We start from the raw sequence: 27,047 nt of genomic DNA, 5'->3' as shown, positions 1-27,047 counted from the left end.
ACCTCTACTCATGTGGATAGATTAAGAGTTTTAGTGGGAACAGAACTATAAGTCAGAAATCAATGCTCAGATTTTTAAAAAAAAGAAAACCCAAATCATTGTAAAAATACTAAGCAAGAACATACAGAGTTAAACTTGCACTGATAATCTTTTGCAGTTTAATAATTTTTGCTAATTATTCTTTATATTTCCCACAACACTTAGCACAGGCTAGCACAATATAATTAATAAACATTTTTAAAAAGAAGGAGAGTCAGAAAGAAGGAGGCATGGCCTGAACACAAAGGGAAGGTGAGAAGGGGAAAAAGAGGGTTAATGGTGGTGAATATTATTTAGCTTTATGGGGAAAACTAGGCCAATCTGTTTACACTAACGTGTGCATTAAAAAGGGTGGAAAGTGGAACAGTAAAAACGTTTTAAAAACTCGCCTGTCACACAAATAGTTTCTAACTGGTGGCTTTGTGTCACTAACACCCACTGGGAGATAATTTCAACCGACCAATAAGCCTATTTTGTTCTGAGTCCATTCTACATACTGAGAGCAGAGCGGTCTACCCAGTGGGGCTAGGATTAGGATTCTAGTTTGAATAACTGAGGGCATTTTGGCAACTGTTAACATTGTTATTTTCCAGATCACACTGTCTACCATGCTGATATTTGAAGGAAATGACCACAAAAGTCGCAATACAATTAAATATCAGCATATATGTTTAAGTAGTCTATTTGTTTGCTTAGATTAATACTGCTTTTCAGTGGACAGTACTCAAAACCTCAGAAGTACAGCTCAAATCAAGCTGCCCGTCTTCATGGGAATGTACACATCTCTCAGTTAAGCCAGATACCTACACGCACAAATCTTTTCACGTCTATAAACAAAGAGGGAATTCAACAGGCAATACACATTCATTTGAAATGTACTTCAACAATGCTGTATCCCCTATGGACATAATTTCTTTTATGTCTTGATATGCTTAATATAATTTTTAGTATTTAGCATTTAGTATATAACAACCAAGTATACTAGCATCACAAGAAGTATGTTATGTTTTACCGTAACTTTGGAACTTCTCTCTCCATGTTATTATTGAAGAATTGGGCTCTACCTCATATGTGTGAACAATTCTTCACCCACTCATCCCACCCCAAATCCTCCAGCATACAGAAAACAAACTAATAAATAAACCCAAAGTATATATGAATCCACAGTGAGTTCACTTTTCCACAGTGAAGAGAAAATAACCTTTTAAGGCTTTATTGTCAAACAGATTTATCTGATGCTTACTCCTGTTTTGACTATCAATTCTAAGAAAAGTTTATGGGCTAACTTTAAAAATGCTTAAAATGTGAGACTGGAATGGAAATACTGATGTAGCTATAGATAAAGAAGCACTGTTTGGTCTATTAAATACATTTTTTTCTTTTTAATTCAAACTACAGAGTTCTCTTTCCATACACTCCAATCTGGAATTTGCATTTACACTCACAGGTACAATCCTTTTGGAAAGTGTGAGGAAGAATAACTAATCCTATTTTCACATCTAAATTTTAAGATGTATTCAACAATGCTGCCTTCAAGAACACTCTGTCCACAATTTATATACGTTTAAAGCTCAAAATATTTTTACGTAATACGTCCTACTCAACCTTGAAAATAAACTACATAAGGAAAGCTGAAGTTCTCTTTGAACAAACTGCTCTAGCTCAAAGCTATGCACTTCATTTCTTAAATAATTAGAAAATTTCCTCCAGAGATATAAATTATTACAATTTCCAAGATAAGGGTTCTAAGTAATTCTACAGTCACTATATGTCACACAACCTGCTATTTGTAGGAAAAGTGTAACAAACCACTGATGACACCTGCAACCTAAAATTTTTAATATTGCAAGAGATAAAGAATGCTGATTCACAGCATGCTACGTTTATAATATAAAAAGGAACCCAAGGGGCTTCCCCCAAGGGGTTGCCCCCAAAGAGTGAGTATGAAATGAAAGGGCCGAGTGGAAGTTTAAATTGTGGAAGTAGTCGTTAAATTTCAAATGAGTCGTCATGTTTCATCGTTTGAAATAAAGGTTAAAAGTTGAGGCCTGCTAGTGAAATATAAACAAAATAATGTCTGACTTTTAAATTAATTTTGAAGTCCTCAAATATGAATATGATTTTCCTGTATTACACTTATTACCACAAAAAAGCTTATATTCCAGGCTATTTAGGCAGAAAATGGAGCTCAGTGGTTAAGATCAAGGTCTTCAGAGTGGCAAACTGCCACTTATTTGATATGACCTTGAAAAAGTCACTTAACCTCTCTAAGCTTCAATTTCCTTATTTGTTATTCTGAAGATAACTGAAGAAGCACTTACATAATACCTAGCACACTAAGAGAGCAGTAAGTAATGGCCGTTGTTATTAGTATTATATCAAAGCAATCTCTGCAAACTGCATTTGGTAAATTAGGTGTAAATGAAAAATGGCTGTATAATTCCTAACATTTTACTAAAAAACATCCCCAAAAACCTAAAGGTCAGATTTAGATCTTTCTATAAATGAAATATGGTGGCAGGAGAGATCAATGCCTAAAGACAGTAAGAGAGATAAAAAAACAAAACATACAAGAAAACAGGAGACAAGAACTAGCAACCAATATCCTGGAAGACTTAAAGAAAACTGCCAAGGGTATAAAGAAATGGGTGCTCAGCTCATGTCTACAGCTGTCTCTGATAATGAATTTAAACATCAATAGAGCGGGCAGAAAAATTTTCCCAAACTAGAAACAGAAAATTAATTATGTTACATTTTGTATTCAGTGACAGGTAGTGGTAAAATTTTAATTTATTTAGTTCTCTGAGAGAAAAACTGAACTATTTTAAAGCCCACTTTGTTCTCTATAAAGATACCACAAAACATATCCAATATGGCAGCATAATCCAGTATGGAGGCGAGAAGCTCACACTTGCTTCAGGTGTGTCTGTGACTTGATCATGAGAACCTTCTAGGGAAGTGACAAAATAAATACAGAATTGGAAGCATTATCCTCTAAACTCTACCCTGATTAAGCATATTTGAGTACACAAAATATTCAACACAGGTAATTTCTCATAATGTTTAAGAGCTTTATACTTTTAGTATATAAATTAATTTCATATTTAGAAATCAGTAAGGTGCTATGTCTGGTTTGTTATTTATAGATGCACAGTTCATTGACTCTGAATATAAATAAATTCTTAATATTTATTACCCAATAATTACTTTAACAATCATTTATTCAGTCTTTCTTATATTATCAGGCACAATTCTAATGGGTAAGGATACTGTTTTTATTTTTAGCAAGACAAAAATAGTACCAATGTTTATGGAGCTTATATTCTAAGAGGCGAGATGATAAATAATAAAGTACTATGATAAAAATAAATCAAGGTTGTGTGATAAGGAATGACTGAGAAGCTATTTCAGACTGGTTGGATAAGAAAAGCTTGCTCATTAAATTTAAAACATCCATCTCCGTAAGACTGAAATTTGCTGCCAAAATCTACAGCAGCTATTCTTTCATTTACATATAAAAATGAATGTAAACATTTTGCCAGTCTAGGAAATTATAACTCACTTTACCCAATAGGAGCAAGTAATCTTCAGTTTCACATAGTACACACTGGTAAACAGATATGGTCATTTTACCTTCAAATGTCATTTCCAACACATTCATAGAGACTTTTTATGATAAAACAGAAATGTAGACAAATACATTTTTATTTGTTTTTTTATATTTTATATTTACTTACACATTATTTTGCTAAGAATAATTTTTAAATACATTATTTTACTTAAACATCAAAATCTTTCAACAGAAAGGCTTCATTGTAACTCACCTGTGCCTGTACACAGTGCAGAAGATCTATAAATTTGTAGCCAAATCCAAGAGAAATCTGGAATATAAACAAAAAAATCCCAACATGAATGAATGAATGAATGGAAAAAAATTCAGAGTCCTGTTAAACCCATTAGAGTGGATGTGATTTTTACAACCAACATTTAAGTAATACTCGTTAATAACATCTCTCCATTAAATTGCATGGTAAATCAAGAAGCAGACTTGCTGTATTACTTCTATTTGTACAAGATAATATTAAATATGTAAGGTCACACTTCACTGTGAGTTATGAAATGTCTACCCTACACATGTTGAGAGCCCACCATAACACTTAGCACACTTTCTTGTTGCTGCCTGACTCATCACGCGCACTAAAAGCTGTGGAAGAGCAGGAGGCCCGGGCTACCCAGCTCCACACTGCACAGTGTGCAGTAAGTGTTTGCTGACTAAATAAGTAAATCAACTTCACACAGTCATCTTTGCTTGCTGTGAAGTATAGTTTACCTATATGCAATAGAGAGGCTTGAGATTACTGAAATAAAAATCTACCATATTTCCCCATGTATAAGACGCTCCTGTGTATAAGATGCACCTTAATTTTGGGGCCCGAAATTTGAAAAAAATGTATTACATAAAGTTATTGAACTCAAGTTTTATTCATCATAAAATTCATACAACTCCTCATCACTTGCGGGAAATGGAAGTTAAGAAAAACACACCCTACAACCACTGTATAAGACGCACCCAGTTTTTAGACCCCAAATTTTTCGAAAAAGGGTGCATCTTATACATGGGGAAATACGGTAAGTCAGTTGTTTAAAGAAGTTCAAAAGTGACTTGAATAATTTATCTCAAAAAAAAAAAGGTCTCGAGTAAAAGGAGGTAAAAATGAGGCTACATAGGATAGTTGTAACCATTTGCAAGAGCAAATGTGGATAAGAAAAGGCAGAACTCAACATCTGTGATAATGATGAGGGCAACTGCTCACCAAGTTTCTTCTGGGCCTGAATCTTTGGGAACAAAGAGCCTAATAATGAAGGACCCTGCAGCATTTTCTCTGATCCACACGAGGGTAACTTCTACTGCACCAAAGAAGTTTGTTTCCCAGACGCATGGTGAGGCGTATGAACACAGCCAATATGAGCTCATGACAGTTTGTGTGTGTTAAATGTTACTACTCTTGTGTATTTTATAGACCTGAGAAAAATGGCTTGAACGCTACTAGTAGCAGTATGTCTTTTTTTTTCTAACCATTATGTACTACTAGATTTAACAGCTTCAAGGAATGTTTTTACAACTGAGCTACTCGATTTTTTTTCCTTTAGGTGACACCAATCAGTAATAAATGACACTCAGTTTAATTGTAAAACTTAAAACAGTATCAACTCTCTTTAAGGGCCCTTTACTCTTTAGAATAATAAACAGAATCTAATTATAGAAAAAAAGGTAATGTAAATGGTAATTTCAATCCAAATTACCACTTTTCTAGGGCACCAAAAACATCCGATTTCATAATCTTAGGTCTTAAAAGGGAAAAGACAACGAAAAAAATTGCATTTTGCCTTTTTACCAGGACCCAATGAGCCTGGAGATCATCCTATGTAATGCAATACAGCTAGGGTCTCAGAGATGATTCATGAAAAACAAAAGGAAATCTGTATGCAAATAAGGAGTTATCACAGTAAGTAAAGCGGTTGGATTCTGCTCCAGTGGCCTTCAGTCAGGAGCGTGCTATACAGTGTTATGTAATAGGAGCCATCAATTCTTTCCAGCACTGGCGGGGTAAATGTATTCATTACGCTGGCCTACTTAAGCCTATTATAATTCTATACCAACAACTAATTTGCTCACGGACATTACATTATGAAACAATCAAGAGCTAAAACTTGTGATATTAGTAGGAATGATATTAAACTATTACTGCTTGATCTATGCTATTCGGTGAGTTTTTATTAATGTGCTAATATAATACCAGGGGGAAAGACCAATGCACCCATGCTAAAGAACGATCCAGAAGAGAGACATGAAGATAAAAGACACATGAAGATGTGGGAGGATTTCCACAGGATATAATAAAATATCTTGGTGTAACATTTGAAACAAAAGGAATTAATAAAATACTTAAACACAGAATTACAAAATGTTTTAGAAGTTACTAAGGGATAATAGCCATTTAAAACAGTAGTACAGGCAATAACTCTGTAAGAAATGAACACCCCACTACGCTTCCATCAGTCCTGAGAATTTTCACAAAGCTCCTTTAGGGATGTGTTTCAAGGGAGGGAGAGGGGAAGACGGCTGTCCAGAGTGACCCAAGGAAAGGCAGGCATCTTGCAAGAAAAGGCATCTTTTTCTGTCTTTTTACCAACTACTATTTCCACTGTATGAAATAAAAAGATATACCTCCTCTCCACAATGCAATAGGTCACTATTAGAAGACAGCACAGGACAGAGGACAGAATCGAGGGTTAAGCATCAATCATCAGACAGACCAGGTTTCAAATCTGACTTTATCGTGTCAATACTGCTGCTGAGAATACCGTCTTATCACTAGCAGCAGCTTAGGTATGTGACCTAGGAAATATTACTGTGGAATCAACTACAAAATGAGGATAATAATGTCCTCTTTGCAGCACCTTGGAAGTATGAAATGAAGTATTACATTTATAATTACATAAAGCACCTGTTACATAGTAGGTATGATAATTATGATCCTGCCAAATACAATCCTGTTGAATGCTGCTAGCTAAGACAGGTAACTCAGTAAAATGATGAAAAATATGGAAGCTTTAGGCCTACCTGACCCCAAGCAGAAATAACTTTCCCTGGGATGTTCTAATAACTTTATCTGCCCATTACCCTCCAGAGAGACACAAAACATGAGAAATTTTTGAGCCAGGACTACTTTAAAACTACATCAAAGGTTGAAAAGATACTACCTGGTTTCAAATCTTACTATAAAGTTACAGTAATCAGGAGTGGGGTATTGGCGCAAGGATAAACAGTAAAAGAGAACAGAGTACAGAAAATAGGCCCACACATTTATATCAATTCGTATTCAATAAAGGTGGCAAGGTAATTCAATGAGGAAAAGACAGTCTTCAATAAATGGTGTCCAAAATTGGTTATACATACAGAGGGGGCAGCGGGGGAGGGGGGGGACGGGGGGACACGGACACACCTCGACCTTTACCTTGCACCATGTACAAAAATTAACTCAAAGCAGATACGGTCATAGATCTAAAGGTGAGAACTAAAACAACAAAACTTAGGCCAGCCAAGTGGCGCGTTGGTTAAGAGTTGGCGTGGGACGCCAGCTCTGAGCAGCAGGACCCCAGTTCAGATCCCACATGAGGGCCAGTGACACTGCCCTCTACAGCTAAGATGTTGAACAGCTCGACCTGGAGCTGGACTGCCATAAGTCGCCGGCGATGGCGTAGGCTCAGTGGGGCTGCCGTCCAATGGCCGGCAACCAACCTGCCTCAATGGGGAAGAGCGCAATGATGGTGCCAACATGGGCAGTGAAGCAACGTCCTCCACAACTAGACTGAAGAACAAAAGGACAGCAACTTGTCTGTTCCCCTCCCCCAATCCTCCAATAAAATCTTAAAAGAAAATGGAAATTGAAACTAAAACCAAAACAAAATATTCTCGACCTTCAGTAAAATATCAAAAGGGTTGACAGGATATGAAGAAACGAGAACCCTCATATCACATCCCTTGCTGGAGGGGAAGTATGATGGTATGGCCATTTTGGAAAACAATTTAGAAGTTTCTCACCATATAACCCGACAATTTCACACCAAGATGTGTCTTCATTTCTCTGGGGACAGACGGCCACACAAAGAGTTGTTCACAAATATCCCTAGCAGTTATGTTCTGAACAGCCAAAAACTGGAAACAATTTAAATGTCTATCAATTGGAGAATGTATTTTTTTAGAATGTAGTATATTCATACAATGAAATACCACTCAGCAGTAAGAAGGAAAGAATCACTGATATATGCAACAACATGAATGAACCTTAAAAACACTGTGTAAAATGAAAGAAGCCAGACACCAAGACAACATATTATATGATTCCATTTACTTGAAATTTCTAGAAAAAGTAAAACTATAAAGATAGAAAATAGACCGCTGGTGTCCTGGGTCAGCGAATGGATGTGGGGATTGACTGAAACGGACACAAGTGAACTTTGGGGCTGACGGAATTGTTCTAAAACTGGATTGTGGTGATGCTAAGATAAGAATCATGAGACACACACAACTATACAAATTTACTAAAACTCATCCTTGAATACACTTAAAATGGGTGCATCTTATGGTATGCAAATTATACCTCAACTTTTTAAATGCTAGAAAAAAATTGAAATGAGTTTTTTAAACGTGCCCCTGTGCCCCTGTGCACTTTCCTCCTCCGTGACAGCTGAGGTTGCTGTGTGAGTGAAGGGATCCCAGGAATGACTGTGGCTCCAGGACCAAATGGTGGTGCGAACACTTGCCAAGGAGAGCATCCGTTAGCAGGCTGCACAAGTACCACAGCACAACTGAGGCCAAAAACTCAGACCTGAGCCCACATCACACATAAAAAGATGGCTGGCAGCATTAAAGCTATAGGTTGACGGTTTTTTTAAAAGGTGGGGAGGGCTGGAAGAACATATGCACAATATTTTATTTTATTATTATTTTTTAATTCTTTAAATCAACGGTTAGGAACAGAGCCACAGGAAGCTGGGAAGAAAATGAAGCGACATCTGTAATACTAGCGAAAAGAGCACATGACGCAACTGCTAGAATGGGAGGGGCCATATTTTGCTGTTTGGGTTTAATACCACCACCAACAATAATAACACCAATAGCTATTATTTATTGAATGCTTATTTTGTGAGAGCTCTGGGCAGAGGGCTTTAATGTGTGACCTAATTTCATCTTCCTAACAACCCTATGAGGTGGTACTGCCACTATCCTCAGCATTTTATAGATAAGGACCTTAACTGAGAAGTCCCTTGTCCAAGGTCACAGAGCTAACGCAGTGGCAAAGCCTGGGTTCTAACCCACAGCCTGACCGCGGAGTCTACGAGCAGACTGTTCCCAAAGGTCACTGGTTTGACAATACTCTCATTTTGTCAACTTGACTTGAAAAAGAAGATGGCGAAAACGTGATCAACCTGGAAACTGCCTTCCTGAGGATTCTCGTGTGATACGAACGAGAACAGCAAAGCACAGTCCCCACATCACCCACCCCTGGCTGACACTGGAATGGAATCTTGACATTGCTGTTTCCTGATGCAAATGGAGCCTTGCAATGTTCTCAATCAACGATGCCACCAATCAAAGGAAGTATCGCCAATATACCAATGTGGGTGCGCAAATGAAAATGTCTTTGCCAACTGGAACAACTTGATTTCTGACGGACAACAGAGTATATGGCACGTGCTCCTGAAGAGATGACTAACCAAAGGGGAGCCCACACTGCATGTTCCAACACAGGTCCTATGATTGGTCTTCTTGTTCTTTGGCCAGCACCACCCTGTTCATCAAGCCAGTTAGACAGGTTGGTAGAAATGAAGAGGACGAGGGGAAACGGAGAAAAAGCTAGAAGTACCGCTCAAATTACTTGAGAGTTTTCAACAGTTCCAGCCAAGGATGTCTGGAATATACCCTCACCACAGTGTACACCCATAATGCATGGCTAAGTAAGTACAATAATTATTTTTCCACTTCTTGCTCAAAAGCACAAAAGCACCCAAACAGCTGAACATAAAACACACGTTTAATTCACAATGTTTCAAATCATATAACATCAAGAGGAAAGTTATATTTTCAAAACTTAACTATGAGAACTACTTCAGATTATTAAACAGGACATTATATTTCCATTTGATATATATTTTATAGAAGAAGTCCTAAAATATAGCTTTCATATATTTTAAATAAAATATTGTAATATTAAAATCCCCATGTTCTGGTGGTATGAAAGTCTTAATAATGAAAAGGATGTGTACTACATATGCAGGGTAAAAATTCTTCCCCAATGATTAAGTTGATGGTGCTAAAAATAACATCTAGACCACAGAAGAATAGCTTATAAGATAACTGATTAACTTGTATGTATACGTCAGACAAGCTTATATGTTCTTTCTTTGTTTATAGGGCTCTACCTCCACTTCAAACAATGACTCTTAATTAAATTCTTTAACAAATAATTTTCATTTTTCAAAGTCTTTTTTTAAGAGGGTCAGTGGTCTCATGTTAAAACCCCTTAAAATGACATTTAGCGCCAGTGACTTATGTATATAAGCATTAATTAACCTTGTAATGATTTTTTCCAACTAGTCATTCTATCTATTATACATGTAACTTAATTCACTCAGAGAAATCTTCAGTTTTCAAAAACTGGTGCTCAAAATTAATTGCAAGTCGATCCTAAGATGTTCTTTTGTTATTTTAATTCAACTTAACAGAATACTTTAAAGAGTACAATTAATCATGAGTTAAACAAGTAGAAATTTAGACCTATAACTTAATTTAGTAAAACTTTTCACCTATACTAAATGTAAAAATTCCTAAGCCATAATTAACATATATACCTAAAAAAGGATATATCACCAGTTTAAAAATTCCTAACCGATGGTAGGTACACATACACAATCGATATGTGTGATATAGTGAAAAGCAACATACCCATCAAATTTGCAGAGCTCATAAAACCATTCCTTTCAATTACGTCTCTCACCTACTGTGGTCAGAGCCAATACAATCAAGCAGCTATCATAAACAGCAACTCTCCCAAGAGTAGTATTCTTGCCCAGAGACAGACCCAGAAGAAAACTTAATCTCATATATGCAGTTGCATGTACAAGGCTCCACTTTGGAAGAGGACCAGAGGTACTAACTTTGCAGTCACTAACCTGAAAAAAAGCATTTAAATCATAGAAACGGTTAAGATCTCCTAGCGAGAAGTAATAAAGAACAGAGAGCAGGGAGTCTGGAACTAAGCCCTAGGGAACGCCTACATTTAAAAATTATGTAGAAAAGGAACTAGCCAGGGAGAATGAGAAGAAATGATCTAAGAGGCAGGAGGAAGGCCAGTGCAAAGACCAGTACTACAGAATCCGAGAGGGTGGCAGCACTGTGCAACGGTAGGAGCATTACATAGCTCCTACTGAATTTGGCAAGCAGAAATTGCTGATGACCTTCCCAAGAACAGTTTCACTGGCATGATAAAGATATAAACCAGACTGGAGAAAGTTACAGTGCTAATAAGCGAATAGGAAACAAAGATTTGGACACAGCGTGTGCAAAAGATCATTATCATGACGACCTTATGCTAAAATTGATCTTCCCTTCCGGACTGAGAGCTTCTTGAGGGCAAGGGAAGGTTGCACCCACCTGTGATTAAACAGACGACATGCTGCTGGACTGGTGATTTTAAACAACACTCCTGCAAAAGTCCTGGGGCTTTCATTAGGGTGCGCAGAGAAAAAAAATTCCATGTAATAATAGTCTTTAATAGAATTACAGGGGAGGACAGAAAAAAATCACTTACTGAGAAGAACGTCTTACACAAACATAAAAGGCTCAGGGATGACCCCCCACCAAGACTGGAACATGCCAACCTGACAACCAATCAGCCTCCTCCCCCGAATAAAAGGCCAACAGACACTGTCAGTAGAATTGTAACTGGTTTTCTCCCATTACGGTGGGTAACTTTTGCCCTGGAAGTTTCCCTTCATTCTCCTTGAATGGTTACTGAAGCCTACTGTACACACCAGGACAGTAGAGGATTTCCACCTATTTACCAGTTTATTCGTCACAATAAACTCGTCTGAGAGGAAACGTCCACCCTTCTTTAATAAAATAAAATCTATACCCTGCAAATACTAACAGTAGAGAGAGAAAAATCCACGTAGGGAGGGAAAATGGGACTATGAAGTCCTCTCAGAAACTTGCCTTCTCCTAGGTTTATCTCCTATATGAGGCTGCAATGACCACTCCGACACAAAATGCGCCGAGAATCCGTCCCGTGTGTTCCTGAGTACAACGCTGACAAGCCTGTTGTGACACTTACCTCAACACCATTATGGGGTAGCAAAAGGCAGTGAACCAAAAGTCACACTAAACTATAGGATCCATCTGCACAGGACAGCAGTCCCAAACCCCCAAACCTAGCCGTTCCCTCAAAAACAGCTTCACGGGGACCAGCACTAACTTCTGCCCACCAAAGGCTCCCTTGTGACTTTCTACTCCTGGAGGACCGGCCTCCTCCCCAAATGACTGTCACTGTCAATTCCCACCTCAACAGAATATGACCACCTAAAGATAATCATCATTTCAACATAATAAAGAGAACAGTCTTTTTTTTTTTTAATTCACACAGTCTGAAAGAGGGTAGAAGAGAAAAAAAAAACCAATGTGACAAAATGATGACTTTATCTGACACAAGGAATTGCATTAAAAAAAAAAAGCAATTGTAAAACATAAGGTGGGAGACACAGCTAGGAACACAACCTAATGCGGCTGAATTTTCCCTCAAAGTGGGGGTCTCAAGACCAAGAATGAACATAAATGTCCACGAAATTTTCTAATACATTTTCACTTTGATGACAATCTAAAATTACTTAATATATGAACATGCTACATCATGGATATAACTTACTGACATTTAATTTCAGAACTTGCATTCGTGCTTACAAACTGTATTAGAGAATAGTAGTATTTTAATGTCTTTCATAGCAAGTCTTGAGGGACAGAGTTTTTTTGTAAGTTCAAGAAAAGAAAAATAATGGGAAGATCTGTAATATCTTCATATGGCTGATAGTGGTAAATGCTGAACTCAGTGTGACCTGAGCTCAGCAGATTATAAACAGCAACTTCTTATAATCAGACAAAACTGCATGGTGCTATTTATTTAGATCATATTTGATAGTTTTATTTATGTTTAGTTAGTAAATCTGGTTTTGTCTTACAGGTCCTAATGACACTAAAATCTTTCTGCACTAAAGAGTAATCTAGTAACATACACTAAAATGGGTGTTTTTCATAAAGGCCATTACACCAGCTAATTTTCCCCACTATTTATATAATAAATGGGGCCATAAAATGTCGATTAAAAAATCATGTATAGCTTTGTTTTGAAAAACCTCTGCTGACAAACCAAATACCAGTGGTTCCCAAAATGTGTCTCTGAGTAGCTCAAGAACAAAGTTTTTCCATGTTTAAACATAAATAAGAAAAAAAAATAGTGCTTTATTTTTCTATAAAGCTAAATTTTATTAAATTTGAGGAGTCTCCTTTGTCATTAGATTATAAGCGTTATTATTTTGTGGGGTTACATTTTCCTTTTAATTTCTGAAATGGTGGTAGGAGATGGTCACTTTTTAATTTTTCATGTAATGACAAATTTCAAAATTTTTCAATCCTGTGTCAGTTCCCTAGATTTGGGGGGGAATTTTTAACAGTAGTACATTAAATCAAAATCTCTAGGTACCACTGGCCTACCTGTTATGAAATGGCACACACACACACACACACACACACAGAGGGACTGTCACCTGGTCCCTAGGTACTCACAAGTAGACTCTGTTTCGCAGAGCAACCTCGAATAAATCACAGCCTAAAAAAGTTAATAACGATGACAAGCAATAAATACGTAAAGAAACTCTGGAAGACTAATGACAGCAATCAACTCTTTGCTACTCCTCCCATTGAGAAATGAGGTATAATTGCCCTCCTCTTGAAACTGGGTGTCTTAGTGGTTGGCTTGACCAACAGACTGTGGCAGAAGTGATATTCTGGGACTTCTGAGCCTTGCAGACTCAGCCCTTGATCTTAGCTAGAGTCCTGAGCTGCTAATTGTATGGACTACCTTGAAGCCACCATACCATGAGGAAGCCCAATCTAGGCCATGGGGAGAGGCCACATAAAAAGACCATGAGATGCCCAGCCAGCCCCGGCTGTTCTAGCTCCTGACAGTTCCTGGTCACTCCAGCTGAGAGCAGAGACAAGCCATCCCTGCTATGGCCTATCCAAATCCCTGACCCACAGAATCGAGATATAATAATAATAATAATTAATAATAATAATAATAATAATAATGTTGTTGCTGTTTTAAGCAATAAATAACCAAAAGAAAAACAAATAGCTTTTTCATAAATAGTAATAAAGACTTTAAAGAAAACACGAGATGTCTCAGGCAGACTAGCTGTAAACCAGACTGGCATCAGACACAAAAGAGGATTATGATGTATAAAGATAAATATAAATCCATTTATTCATTTACCCAACAAACATTTATAACATCGGCATGTGTAAACAGGGATATACACAGCCTCTGTAGATGGTTTAAAAAAGGGGGGCCTGACTTCAAGGAACTTACAGACTAGAAAATGTTATGTATTCTAGTGCCTTCTTGTATACTTTTTAATGTTTTTCACAAGAACAACATAATCAACAATTCAGATCAAATCAAAACACAGCGTGACCCAGGGTTTAAGTTCCTCTAGGAGAAGGAAGTGAAGACTGAACCCAAGTCCCACAAAAGGTCATTTGTAGTTTGTAGCATTTAAACACACTTTCGTTAACTACAGCATATAATAAAATGTTCGGGTTCTCATTTCAGACTATAAATTCAGGGCATGCGTAACCAATCTTTTTTATTTCTTCTTTAGAAAGTATCAGGTTAAAGAACCGTTTAAAGATATTATTACAAATATGCCGGGTAGACTTTTCTACTTTTCTAAAGTCAAGATTCTGCGACCCAGAATGGGCAAAGCAAGGAAGGTCAGTAGTCAAGCTGTTGTTTTAACAAGATTTATTTCTGTCTAGGTGTGCTACAGTTTAAACAAACACACTATTCCAGTGACTAAAATAATTTTAACTGCTCCTTTTATTAAAGCATAGACAATTTCACCTTTCATAATATTATTCTCAGGGTTCTAAAATTAGTCCCTTTTTTTCTATTTGCAGTATTTCTCTATTCAAGTTTCACATGAAGCTGAAAAGAACACAAATAGAGAAAATTATTCTACCCGGTATTTTTAAATACAGGAAAATGTTTGATCTCACACTGTAAAAGAATAAAATGGTAAATAAGTGTGTCCGTGGCCTCTTGGGCAAAACACCATAGGTCTTGAAACCATCAGCACCTCGTACAATGCGTCTGTAGAAGGTACTTAGCAAATGTGTGTTGACTGATAACACATTTATTTCCCAGTTATTTTAAGTGTGGCCAACAAAAATAAGCAATGTGATTTTCTGTCTCAGTAAATACTTGCAGCAAAGAAAAAAGGATAACATTTTCAAAGGCGGTGGTACCAAAGAACCAGACATTCCCATTTTCTCTTGAAAATGCTGAAAGAGGTATGGTGGTGGAGGTACGTTAACAAATCTATGGGCTCGAAGTGTCAAAATAGTATAGGCAAGTGACAATATAACAGTAACCTAAATTAGAAACGGTCTTTTCTCTCGTAACTTCAATTACATGGCAATTTGCCCCCCCCAAAAAATTTTTTAAACATGGTGTAAAAGAAAAATTCTTATTGCTAAAACCATAGTTCGTTAATACCTTATCTAAAATATACTATACAAGTCAAAACGGAGTATTGAACAAGAACATAATTAGGAACTTAAAAATGATAATACTAACATTCCATTATAAAAAATAGCAGTATCTGGAAGGAAGATACTCAAGAATATCTGACTGAGCAGGTGGCTCAATTGTTCCTGTCTTCTAGTCTGGTCTAGAGGCCAGCAGGGTGTGAGCGGGGTGGTCAGAACCCTGGGGTGCTCCCTGCATCTCCCCCTGAGACTCGAGGCCAATCACTTCCCATCGCTGATCCTCAGTTTCCTCAGACACCGAGAGAGAGGCACGAGTATCTCCAAATTCCACTTTACCTCTAAAAAATTCTACTGTCCTCAAATAAAGGGCCATTAGTCTAAACAAACAGGGTTTGGAGATACCCCAATCTTCCATTTGCTTAATTAGGGTGCAATTATTTCCCTAATCTTACACTAAACACTTTACAAGTTTCAAACACCTATAGATAGATTACTTTTCTCTTATTTTATCTTTACAACAATTCCGGGAGGTAGACCAGGTCTGCAATTACTACGTGCATTAGGCAGATATCAAAAGGGTGGCTTGGTGAGTGAGGTCATGTGATTTGATTAAAGTCACTCAGCCAAAAATAGCCTAGAAATGAGTCTTCCGACTCCCAGCTCAGTGCCCAAATTTCCAGAAAAAGCCACTTTTAAATCCATGAAAAACGACAAATAAATTACATACCAGTTAGAAAGAAAAAAATATGGTGTTATTTTTAAATGGCTCCATTGTCTCTTTAAATCGAGACATTATATGTCTTAAATTCCTTAAGATAACCCAATTTTAGGCCTTTATGCACTCAAAATTATTTTCAAGATTCCTGGAATAAGAAAATCCCAATGGCTTAAATATGTTAAAAAATATTATCATATATCAAGGTTTTCTAAATTGATGTATATTCCTTGACAAAAAAAGGATCTGTGGTAAAATAAGTTTTGGAATATTTGTAGATTAACAATGCATATATGCTTTTTAGTTTAACGTAGCATTTCACAAATTTGTGGATCAATACACATTTCAGACTTAAAAAAAAAATACCAATTGACATTCTAAAGCACTTTTGTTGTTCCAAAGAATCCACCTTGGAAAATACTTCTGTGAATTTTAAAAATATTATCATTTCCTAAATAAAACACAAAATTACTATATAACTTTAAGTAAGGAAAAATTATGGATTTTCCTTACATTCCAAGTACGTATATATATTTTCATATTTCTCTGAAAAGGTGAAATATCTTACAATTTGTACATTTAATTACATTGTCTCTTTTTATTTTTTTCCCGAAAAGTTGCTGCTAATGCAATATTGCACTTTATAATCAATAGCAAGTTGGAATAGAGAACTACGGCATAAAATTTTCTCATCGTCTTCAAGTGTACTCTCAGTGACACAAATGACATTGTATTAAAAGGTTTCCTCTAGTAGTCATGCTAAATCCAATACCCAGAACTGATATTGAAGAATCTGAAAGGAGACCACAATTCAGATGGGAATGTACACTTTGATCATGTACTAGCAATGACAGGTAATTGGGGGAAATTGTTCATTAGAAAAATAACACTTGAAACAATCTTAAAACTATTACTGGGACCTGTGTTTAAAATTGGGAGTAAACATTTACAGGTAAAGGGCAAGTCAAATTACTTATCATCGAGCCCCAGTTAATCCAATAGTAACATGGAAGTAACTACAAGTGTGGGTTTTACCTTATTTATAAAATAGTAAGCGCTGAGGCAAAGGCAAATTAGCTATTCTGAATTTATCTTGTGCTCATTATTTGATAACACTAGGTGAATTTATTTAATTTAAATCCAAAGGAATTAGGCATTTCTAACCCTTCCCCTCCCTGCAACTATGAGTTCCCTAATACAAATTAACCAAACATACTTGCTTTATACTTCATCTAATAATGTTTAGCAAGTCCAAAAATACTTCCAAATGCTTTTAAAAATGTAAGGCAGCTTAGAAACTTGAGCTGTTTTTAGTAATGGTATTTTAAAAGTGGTATAACTTACCACTCCAGGCAGAGGTATGACTTGTCACTGGTAATAGTGGTAACATGGGAGACTGCAAAGAGCTATTTTGAGAAAATAAGAGATTGTGGGTTCTAGTCTCAAACCTCACCCTGCCCCTCACATAGATGAAATTTAATGCTTATGTAATTCACAAATCAAATTTCTGTTTAAAACTGAAAGAAATTACAGCAGAGTAAGTTATGTATTTGCTTTTAAAGGTACCTAGGGAAAAACTTTTTTTAGGAATGGAACCAGCCTTGCCTAAAAGCCTTTTTTTCAAGGTTTTTAAAAATTAATTTTGCTGGGATAACGAAGGTTAATAACCTTCTGTAAATTTCGGGGGTACAACTTTATAATATGACATCTGTATACTCTATTGTGTGCTCACCACCTGAAGTCTAATCTCCTTCCATCATAATATATCCGACCCTCTTTAGAGAAGATTTCAGACGCTTCAGCTCTTCCTAATCCTTAAATGTGTATGACAGTCTCTTTCTCTTATATCCATTTTAGAATTTAGAAGGTAACTGTTAACCAGGCCATAAACAGTTCCCAGATACAGAGTAACTTTCAAAGCCACTTCCAGTCCACAAATACATAAACAAGTCATATTTTAAAATAAAGCACAAATACCACAAAAAGGTATCAAAGTATAGTATGCTTCCCCAACCTATAGTTATCCTATTTTCAGCTGTGAGGAAAAGCCACCTGTGTGAAAATGAGTTTCGACTCCAAGGGCCAGATTAAGGAATAATACAAGTCTAAAACCACTTAAATAATATAAGCAGCATTTATTGGAAGGTCACATTAAAAAGATGAAAATACCCAAACTCCATGACAGAATACGCCTCTATGAGGGGAATAACTGAAGAAATCTGCCCCCTGTAGATTGCTAAACTGGAATAAGAATCCTGAAACCTTTATTCGCCTTCAGTTCATGTCAAGTAAAACTCTGGGAAGTGAGGGTCTCAAAATGTCCTTTAAATATGGAAGCAAGCAGCATTTATTTCCTAAATGTAAAATAAAATTTTTTAACAAGTATAATGGAAAAGATTGACATTTAAGCATTCTGAAACTGTCATCAATAGTTAATCTCTTTTTCTGGAATATTAAAATTGTATTGTTACATGTGAAGAGAATTGTCTTTCTCGGCTATGTAATCGATGGCAAGCCTTCTTGTGCCTCTGAGAATTTAGCCGCTTCCCTCTGATATGTTCTCTTCAGGCCGACTATAGAAATGTTGCCCTGCTCTGTAGTCAACGCTCTCCAGGGGACATTTCCTTTAGTTATCATTCCTTTTATCCATAAGGAAGGACACTGCACATTCCTACACACAGGAGCCTTTTCATTTATTTAAATGTCCTAAATCTCTAACGTGTTCACTAAAACACTGGTAGGCAAGTTAAGTTTTGGGGTGTCTGGAAGGGAACACACTGCGCCTCACAATTCCTTCTTGACTGTATCAGGTAAGATAAGTGACAGCGATTATAAAGGGCTCATCATCTGGCTTCTGGGTCACACAGAAGTCCTTCCATCTGTGAGTTCTTCTGTTTTGGCTGGTTCTTTGGGCACTCAATACCTCTAAGGAAAAGAACGTGTTGAGAAAATGAGGCAAAATTCTGATCTATGAATTTCATTCCCAGTAAAAGAACTTAAAAAACAAAACAAAGAGAATAACCTCTTACAGACCTAAAAGAAAATACACTAAAACACCCAAATTGGTTGTATAAGGACGGTGCCATTGTGGGTAAATTCTTTCATGTCCGTACCGTCTAAATTATAACCATATCATCAAGTTATACGAGCACTGAAATCAAAACAATGCATGATTGTTGAGAAAGTTAAAACTAATGACTTCAAATATTTTTACTATCCCGGGTTTATTTTCTATAAGACAAAAGAGAAGTTGCCTACACAGCTTGACAAGGTAAACAAATACAAAAATATCTCAGAATCATTCCCTTCTTCACTGTCCGCATGAAGGAAGGGAAAGGAATAAAGGAAATGAAAGCCATGAGGTACATACTCACAAACCAAAACCACAAGAAAAATAATCTAGAAACCAGACTATAGGAGGCAGGAGAAAAGCAAGATTCGCTACATAAGAAGTGATTTTGCAACACTAATGGGGTGAGCCCACATTCCTGCCACAAGCCTCCCGCTTTCAAATAGGCCACACAGCTGGCGGTCTTGAAAGCTTTCCAGCTAGGAACCAAGACGGTAAGAGAAATCAGTAGGTCTGGGGACTGGACTGAGCCCTCATCGGATCCTGATGATGAAACACAGCCCTGCTGGGGTGTAATACTGTGGCAGCCAGAAACTCCGTTAAATAGGTGATTACAACTCTTACAGAAAAATCATGAAGAAACACTGCTTTGAATATGGGCCTCTTTAGTGAATAAAGAACTGTCAGAAGTATTGAAAGAGCATGCTTTGTAAGGAGAGTCATCCACGTAATGAATAAGAGGAGAATGCACCTTCAGAAATAATCTAGACATGTGCCTACAGCTAATCTGCTCTCCGGTAAACTAGGTTTGTGTGAATATTGAGAGTCTAGTTTCCTCTCAAAGTCAAAGCCCCATGTGGTTGAAAAGAAAGTCCTATTAGATTTGGAGACTGCACTTGGTTTTCAGGGGCTCAAGGGTAGTTTATGAGCTGTTTTAAAGGCACCCTTTTTTGCCAGGCCCTGGGAGTGTCCCCTGTGACACTACCTTGACCAGCTCCAAGAAGCCAGACACCTTCTTCCTACACTAATCTCAAACGTTTTATCTCAATCCCGAGAGGACTCTCTTAAAGCAGCCCTCTGGTTTTGTTTTCAGGACATTAAAGAAATTACTCATCCCAAAGAGATTTGAGTAGGTGCCTGAAGAGCTGGCTGTGCTACCTCCATCCTCACAGAGGAAGTAGTCTTACAAGACATTCTTCACCACACAGGAAGTAAAACAGCATTCTTTCCTATGACGTTTCAAGTTTTCTATTACAGTTACACCAGGAATGCTTCTATTTTTCCTAGCTAGAATATACATTTTAAGTTTAATTCCTGGATAATGTTTTTCTCTAAGTTACAGGTTACCCTCTTTTAAGGGGAAGGTACAATGACCAGGTGAATAACCTATCTACAAGCTGTCAATCACTTACTTCATCAGGTCACCTAAATATAGCACTAAAAAATCATGTTTCCCATTAAATCTAGGTACACTGGTAACCTACACTAGCTCAATATTTTTGGCACGGTTCTTACTGAAATCTGCTTCTTTCAACAAAGCCATTATGCCTCTAAATCTTAGTCAATAGGTCTTAGTCAAGACTATTAGTATGAGTTTATTCCCCTTACAAGGATTTACTGATATTTAAGATAAACCATAGTGATTATTATAACATAAATGGCATAAATGTTATGCGCTTCCTTTTCACTTAGAAAGTGATTTTCATTCCAAGTACAGAAAACTGTGTATTTCTATAAGCAAGGCGCCAATTATTGTATGATTACAAGCAATGAGTAATATGAGCATTACTAGCATTATTCAAAATGTTAATTGCAAGCTCCAATATTTGGATTTACCGGTAAATACTGTTTTTCCTCTAGTATCCTCATTCCTGAGAGGTATTAAGACACAGGAAAATTTATGCAAGTTTTGGAACCCAACAGACCACAGTTCAAATACTGACTTCTGCCATTTACCACGTGTAAGGTCTTTGACGAGTCATTTAACCTCTCTCTGCTTTAGCTCCTTCATCTGTAAAATGGGAATGATATATATATATATATATATATATATATATATATATATATATATACATACATCATGTTGAGTTTTTAAGAGAGTAAATAAGAAAACCTATGCAAAGCGCATATGGAAGGGTCTGGCCCATAGTAAGTGTGTGATCATTACAGCAATTACTATAAATCATTACTGACACTGCAGAGATCAGTCAACTAACTCCTAACAGTCACAAAAGTGAAGTGCTCAGGACCTGCAGATAGATTACTAAGAATTTGTCTTACAGATGTGTCTTTAGACTTGTACTTTTAGGTTTCACAGAGTCCAGATGGCATTTCTGTCATTAGTCTGTGATATTTCTATTAGGCACTTTCTTGACATTAGTAAGAGACAAGTAGGTATTCTGTCCCTACTTGAAACACTAGGGCTGCCAATTACTGAGTCAGATTTAACTAATACATAAACTACTCAGACTATGCTCAACGCTTTGGGAGGATGCATCAAATTTTTCAACAGCTAGTCAGTGAGTATTTACTGAGTCCACTGTATACAACTGTGTACTGGAAATGTGGCATGCACATCAGTGATCAAACATAACTCCTGCCCTCAAAGAGTTCCTCATCTAAAGAAAACAAAAACAAAACAAAACAAAAATTAAAGAGAAATGTACGAATATCTAATATTCCTAGTATAACAGTTGGCTAAAGACGGTTATGCAGAATGGTTGGTGCACTGATGTGAATTACAACAGCTCCTTTGACTGTCAGTTTTGCTATGTTCTAAAACAGGTGAGAATATAAGGGATGACTAACAGATGAGAGGCAGTTATAAATATAAATTACAACGTGGACACTGAATGTGGCAACAATATGAAAGCACATCAACACAGGATGAAGTGTAAGTAGTTTTCAGTGAAAAGCAAAATTTCACTGAAATTTTGAGCTGGAAAAGAATAAAATCAGTAAACTTCGAAAAGGTTATTGATGTTAGGGTAATAGACTACCTGGAAATTTGATAAAAATGAATAATTGATATATTAAGTCCTTTGCTAATTATTCAACCTGGAGGTGGGGAGTCATTGCCGAGACATAATTTATTACCAAGGCCAAGTTTCTATAAAACAATGGGTAAATCAAATTGCTGATTATATGGTTACGATGTGTCTCACTCAATACTGCCTACCAAACTCCCTTTAATGTTTCTGTCACTGGGTATAAACCTAGGAATTTAACTTTCAAATTTTCTAGGAAAAAAATAAAACAAATCCAAAAGGGTTAACATTTAAAGAATAACATGTATACATACTCTCAACTGTTCCGATATCACAGTGCAAGTTACCAGTATTCCCCGAGCAATCCTGAGCTTCGGCAGGGCTGAACAAGTCTGCTTCCCTGAGCACCGAGGGGTCCCGTGTCTCAAGCCCAGACACTCACTGCCCCCATGACGGCTCCTACATACCACGCTAACTAGCTCTGCAACTATTTTTTCTCTCCCATTCCAGATCTGTCTTGCATAATAAAACATTCCATTTTTCAAGACTGATATGCCTATGGCTAAAATACACATTCCTAGGACAAAAATGTATCATGCTGGTTAGTGATTATTCCACTTCAAACTTCGCTACCTTCTCCACCTTATCAATATACATGCTATCTAACTGCAAAAGCATAGGCTGAGATTTTTCGTCAATTTGTGTCCAAAATCTAGTGCCAACTTTCATTCACTCATTCCCTATGAATTTATCAAGCACCAGATGCCAGAGGGTGTAAAAACGTTAATATTAGCCTTCCCCCTACAGGCCGTACTCTACAGATTAACAATCTCCAGAAGAAAATGAATACCCTTCTTACTCATTCCAAGAAGATTTTGCCATCCCTGGGACTTGCTCCACACAGAGGTCAGATCTTCTATTTCCAACCTTGGACTCTTACCTGGGCAGCTCTCTCAAATGAAGTCAGTTCTACCTTTCTCACCTTAATGAAGTTATTATTCCTTCTGCTCTTTTTAGCTTTCCCCTTTTACGATTATAAAATAAATGTTCATTTTAAAGAACAGTATAAAACAAGGGAAATAATGTTCACTACCAAGCCACACCTCTTGTGTTAATAGTTTAGCTAATATTTTCATTTAGTTTATTTCTTCCAGATGTTTTTCTATACATACCTTTAAGCATGATTAAATATAATTCCATCTAACAATTTCCTACCCTGCCATTTTCCCTTACCATTATTATTGTTGCTTTCATAAGAACATAGCATCATTTACTTAATCATTTCTTCCCTGTGAAACACTACTGCTCCACTGTTTTGCCATTTACAGAAGCTGCATGATGGGAATCGTTCATAAATCTTCACCTGGAAATACGACTACTTCCTTGAAACAGAATATCAGGAGTGGCCTTCCTAGGTCAAAAGATATGACTGACTGATTGCAAGGCTCCTAATATATTAAACCAAAGTGATTTTCAAAAACTACCCATTTACACCACAAACCAGTAGTTCCTGAAAATGCTCTTTAATCACAACCAAATTAACAAAGGGCAGACTCTCATTCATTCATTCTACTAATTTTATAGGTAGAAAATGACATCTTATCTCCAGTTTTCACTTGTGTTTTTTATTTAATGATTTTTAAAATAAGTTTTAAATTTAAGAATCTAATCAATTCTTCATAGAGGCTAAAAGGAGACAGCTTTCCCCCAGAATCCTTGACGTGGGTGGCCCATTAACTTGGTCCAGCATTCTGGTCTTTCTGGCCAAGGCTTAGTCACCTCTATCGCATCACCTCAGAAATGGAGGTCACTGCCACCAACATTCTAAACAGCAGGCTGCTCTCCCTGGAACACACCTTCCATTCCAGGGACAGAGACAGCTCAAATAGAGCCACCAGAAAACCAGTCTTTACGTCCCCATGACTGGCAAGACAAGCCAAAACCACTGGGTTATGGTTTAACAGTTCCACAAAACCTCCAACACTTCTTTTTTTATTTTTTTATTTTTTTTATTAGTTTCAAGGGTACAAAACAATGTAATAGTTAGATATTTACACCCCTCACAAAGCGATAACCTCCCTCCCCCAAAACTCCAACTGTTCTTAATACTTCTCTCAATCCTTCCTAGTACCCATGACAGTGCAATGTAGTTTATTGCCATGGTTGCCTAGTACTTATACCACAAACTGAGTCTGTATATATATGCATGTGAAGTACACAAGTTCTTACCCTTAAAAATTAAGCTACCACCAGATACATATCAATCTATGTGTATGTATGTATAAAGCACACATGCTCTTACCCTGCCTGATTGTGCAAGTTTTCCCACATAATGTGAAAAGATACAAGCATTTCACTGCTACTGGTTCAAAATAATGACAGAAATAAAATTAATACAAAATAAAATCATGGAAAACTGACCTTTCTGCTCTTCACATAGAGAGAGAAAGAAAGAGAGAGAGTGTGCAAAAGAGAGTAACAGTGAGCCCACAAGCGCTGATTCCTAGAATTCTAGAAAGAACTTAAAATAACTTGAATGGTCTGTCTTCTAAAACATTACCTGAAAGATGGAAGGTTCACACAAGGAAAACAGAGCAAGCTGTAAATTTCTAATGTTGCCGATACATGATGTATCCTGAAGACTGTAGGTCACAGTCCCAGTGATCCAATGTTGAAGATTTTAAGCCCCAAACTAGTGGAGTGCCCGTGTGCCTTATTACCAAGGCTCACTCCTCAACACACTGGAGGCTCTGGGCTATTTCGCCAACCTTCACGATCTTCCAGATGCATAAAAGGTGGAACAGGATAGAGGTGACGATATTTCGTCTTTAGTGGTTTTCAACTTTAAAGTAAGTGTATTAGTAATAGTCCATAAACTCAACACTGACTTACAAAAGGCAGAAGTGGCCTTAAAAAAAGAAAAGGCCTCAGCTGCTGTGGTTCTAATACACAACCTGTTTCCTGGGTTTCTGGAGAGACGGCCCTGCTGGGTGGGACAACCAGTAACCCCCCCAGTCCTGCCTCCCTAGCTCTATTCCAGCAGCTAACCCACTCCGCTGCCTTTGCTGGGCTTTCCTGGTCTAAATTCCAAACTTTCCACTCCTATGATAAGATTACATAGATTCTTGAAGTTTGCTCAAGGAGACTGATACATTCTGCTTCGTGTCATGTCTTTTCTTACAACATAAGCACACATGAACAGTTTTCAAATGAACAACAAGCTAGCCGTCTATTCATTTACATTTTGAACAATGGCATTATTTCAGTAATATACCTGAAATACATTGAGTCAACTATGCCTGGTAATATCATGAACAGAAATCAAGGCTGTAGGGATTCTCTTCCCCTCATAAGCGCATACCTGCATTTACCAGGAAATCCTTATGAAATCCATAATATATCACAATCCATTCAACTATTGTCCGAAAGGTACCTCAAAGCTTCCTAAGTATCAAACTGCTTTAACTGATTGTATATCAAAAGTATTAAACAATTCTTCAACCATTCTGTACCATTAAAAAAAAGTATGGCATCAATCACAACACCGGCTGACCAAGTTAATTCAGTTAAAAGCCAGCCAGTTAAATAAAGCAGCAGCAGTACAATCTGACAATATGACTGTGTTCACATCTAACCAGACAGAACACTCCAGCCAACACACATCTAAACTATGGAAAGAAACGCATGTGGATTTCCAAAGTCATCCTTAATCTTCCCAGAGAAGGCAGTTGGTGCAGTAGATAAAATGATTAAATGTTGATGTATTTAGAGTTTAAAAAAACAGAATGAAGATAGACATAGATAGATAGATAGATAGATAGATAGATAGATAGATAGATAGATAGATAGATAGATAGATATTTTTAAAGCTGCATTACCTACCAAGTGCTTCCAACAGTCGCCAGTCCTTTGGGAGCCAGCATTTTAATGAACCGACTATATGCATCCCAGAGGCTCAACCCACATTTCCTGATTTCTATGACAAGGATTGTCATTAACCTACCAAGATCACCAGGAATGCAGTACCAGTGTGGCCACACTTAAATAAACCTTTCATCTACTTGAGCAAAACAAAAACACTGTAAAACTGGTATGGCAAGTTGTACCACTTCGCACTATTATACATTAGTTTCAGATGAGACCGCCTGACTAATCAGCGTACCTGAGACTCATACAGGAAAGCTGAACATGTGTAACTTGCATGAACTTGGAAAAACAAGAACTAATCAATTCAAGCAATTTTTAGCAGAATAACTTCGTGTAAGATTATGTACACAATCCAATGAATAAAATTCTAGAGAAACTCCTACAGATTATATGTAATTGCTATATTCTGATGCAAAAACAGGACCTTTTTCAAAGGTCTTTACTAAGTTGTTCTATAAGACAATTTTTAAGTTTGTGACGTTCCTGGATACAATTTTTCTTCTTCTCGCCTTTCTAGACGTCATTTGTAAAGCTGATTCCTTGAATAAAGATCTTTACCATCTTAAATTCCTTAAAAAATTTTCCTTAAATAATTCTAAACGAAACAAGTGGTTTCTAGAATACTGGTACTTGTCCTTATTATTGAAAAACTTGATTAATATCACTGATTACATAAACAATCAAGACCTGCTTATAAAAACAGGGATTAGGAAAACAACAACAAAAACCTGGGCAATATTCAAGACTATGCACACAACTATTTATGTATATATATATATGAATAAGAATATGCTTTTTTTTTTTTTAAAGATTTTTATTGGGGAATTGGAGGATGGGAACAGCGCTGGGGAATTGGGGGAAGGGGAACAGACAAGTTGCTGTCGTTTTGTTCTTCAGTCTAGTTGTGGAGGACGTTGCTTCACT

At 36.9% G+C, this 27,047-nt stretch overlaps 1 protein-coding gene across 3 annotated transcripts in view; it reads right to left on the bottom strand.

Annotated features, from left to right (window-relative positions):
• The window catches only part of NCOA2 (nuclear receptor coactivator 2), a 266,118-nt gene that overhangs the window by 167,292 nt on the left and 71,779 nt on the right, over window positions 1–27,047 (bottom strand). For all 3 annotated transcript variants that reach the window (XM_019625996.1, XM_019625995.1, XM_019626000.1), the window contains exon 2: window positions 3,864–3,920. The gene's annotated coding sequence lies outside the window, so the exon portion shown is untranslated. The remainder of the gene's footprint in view (window positions 1–3,863; window positions 3,921–27,047) is intronic.

This window comes from Hipposideros armiger, unplaced genomic scaffold, assembly GCF_001890085.2.
Source record: "Hipposideros armiger isolate ML-2016 unplaced genomic scaffold, ASM189008v1 scaffold_650, whole genome shotgun sequence".
Taxonomy (NCBI): Eukaryota; Metazoa; Chordata; class Mammalia; order Chiroptera; family Hipposideridae; genus Hipposideros; species Hipposideros armiger.
Note: the sequence above shows the minus strand (reverse complement) of the source record. Positions and strands in the feature narration are given on the sequence as shown.